This window comes from Rhynchophorus ferrugineus, unplaced genomic scaffold, assembly GCF_030347505.1.
Source record: "Rhynchophorus ferrugineus isolate W39M unplaced genomic scaffold, kcgeb_rfMv2 rfM3, whole genome shotgun sequence".
In the NCBI taxonomy this organism is placed as follows: domain Eukaryota; kingdom Metazoa; phylum Arthropoda; class Insecta; order Coleoptera; family Curculionidae; genus Rhynchophorus; species Rhynchophorus ferrugineus.
The window spans coordinates 783874-786180 of record NW_027472582.1 but is presented as its reverse complement, the minus strand read 5'-3'; the positions used below and the strand labels follow the sequence as shown (position 1 = coordinate 786180).

The following is a 2307-nucleotide window of genomic DNA, read 5'->3' as shown; positions in this document are numbered from 1 at the left end:
TCACTTCGACAGAAACAAGGAAGAACAGCTTTGAAGAAATATCGGAATTAATACTATAGATATGCAGAAGAAGCAATAGGAATATAGCCTATATAAAATATAAATCCAAACGAATTATGCTAAGAGCTATGTAGATATATCTAAATGTGATTATTTATCCGAATATTTTTGTTTTACTCAATAAGAGTTGAAATCTACTTCAAGACATATTTTTCGGAAAAATAGTAGTACTGGATATCATTAAAAATAGGTTTTTAATAAAAAAGAACGTTAATAATTATATACAACATCTGATCACCATATATATATATGCTTGATGAAGGGTCAATACATGTATGTTTTACATTTTTGTCATATAAAGATTTATTAATTGTATTATTGTACCCATTTATTATTGTCGCAAGAAATATAAATTAAAAAAATTGACGCCCAACGTGGGGCTCGAACCCACGACCCTGAGATTAAGAGTCTCATGCTCTACCGACTGAGCTAGCCGGGCTATTGTGGAGAGATCTAATTATAATGAATTTGCTAAAATGGCCCATTGTTATAAAATTGAAATAAAAATATCTCAATTTAATATTAAATAAAACTCATTTATGTTTAGATACATGTCAACGTACTTCATAAGTTTCAAAATAACTGAAAACTTTAATATAAACTTAGCTTTTTAGAACCATATAAGTTGAAAAAGGTGTGTTTACCAAGTGGCAATGCTATAAAGAAAATAAGTAATCAAAATAAGGGTGAATTAAAAAAGATTACTTATTATAAATTTCAGATACTTTCAAAAGTGTACAAAGAGCCAGTATAGTTGACGCATGGTAGTTGACAATATATAACAGACATAAAATGCGATTGTTTAGTGTTCTTTTATCGCGATATTTTAAAATGGAATTATGAATTTAAATCGCAATTATAAAAATTATGTTACAAATAGCTCACCATTCTCACCAAGAACGTACACATGTTTACATTTATCAGTAAACAGACTGCCATCTGCTTAAGATACGCGGGGACCAGACAAAAGGACTGCATCTCATTTTTATTAGTGTTTAAAATTATTTCATCTTATTTTACAACAGTCCTTTTGAAATTCATTTATAGTATTTATAGTAAAAAACTAGTGCTAAAATAACGTAAGTGAAAAATGAAGTGCGTGAAATAAACAATGTATTTATTTTATTTTTTTATCCTCTGGAAGTAAATTAAATAAAATATTAAAAATTAAAAAATGGCAAACCATAGCGATTCAACCAAATCACCTGCACACTTTGATATAAGATTAGAACAAACAGCAATAACGCAAACTCCACCATCAGAATGGACTACAGTCATTAACAAAAAACGATTGAGAAGTCCAGAAGAAGAAATCGCGAGGAAACAAACAAGAATCAGTGACTATTGGTTGCAGAAACCGATAGAGACAAAAAACAGTTTTAGCAACCTGTCGGAAGAAATTGAAGAGAACATACAACCAAGCCCTGAAAAAGTTGTTCCGAAACCACCACCAATAACAGTCTATAAGGTAGGAATAATAAAAAATATCCATGACTTATTGAAAACCATTACTACGAACTACACAATTAAAACAGTGAGCTATGAAACAATTAAAATCCAATTGTTCGAAGCGGATCACTTTAAAGTTCTTATTAAAGAATTGGATGAAAGAAATACCCAATACCATACATTCAGGCCAAAATCCGAGAGAACATTTAAATTCGTATTAAAAGGATTACATCACGGGACGGACTTTAACACCATCAAGGTAGCACTAGCTGAAAAAGGCCACGAGGTCGTAAATATTCACAATATACGACATCACACGACAAAAAAAACCTCTGCCTATGTTTTATATAGACATAAAACCTAATGGAAATAATAAGGCGGTGTATGAAATCACCAAATTGGAAAATAATATTATTAAATGCGAACCACCACATATAAAAAGAATTATACCACAATGCACAAGGTGTCAAGCGCACGGGCACACAAAGACTTACTGTCGCAAATCATATAGATGCGTAAAATGTGCAGGAGAACATAAGACAGGAGATTGTACTCGTAAAGTTCGCGATGAAAAAGTGAAATGTGTTAACTGTAACGGAAATCATCCAGCGAACTACAAGGGTTGCGCAGTTCACAAGCAACTACAGCAGAAACTCTATCCTGCCTTAAGGGAAAAAAGGCATCAACAAAAACAATCCACTACTACCAATCTACCACTACCCACCAGAACAAGTCAACCAGACATAACTTATGCCCAAATAGTTGAAAATGGTTCAGCACAAAAACGAGAGACAATAT

General features: G+C 31.9%; 1 non-coding gene across 1 annotated transcript; it reads right to left on the bottom strand.

The window, feature by feature from the left end:
- Nucleotides 1-426: 426 nt before the first annotated feature.
- Nucleotides 427-499, bottom strand: TRNAK-CUU (transfer RNA lysine (anticodon CUU)). The gene has a single exon. It is a non-coding gene; the product is annotated as a tRNA-Lys (tRNA).
- Between the last annotated feature and the right edge of the window lie 1808 nt (nt 500-2307).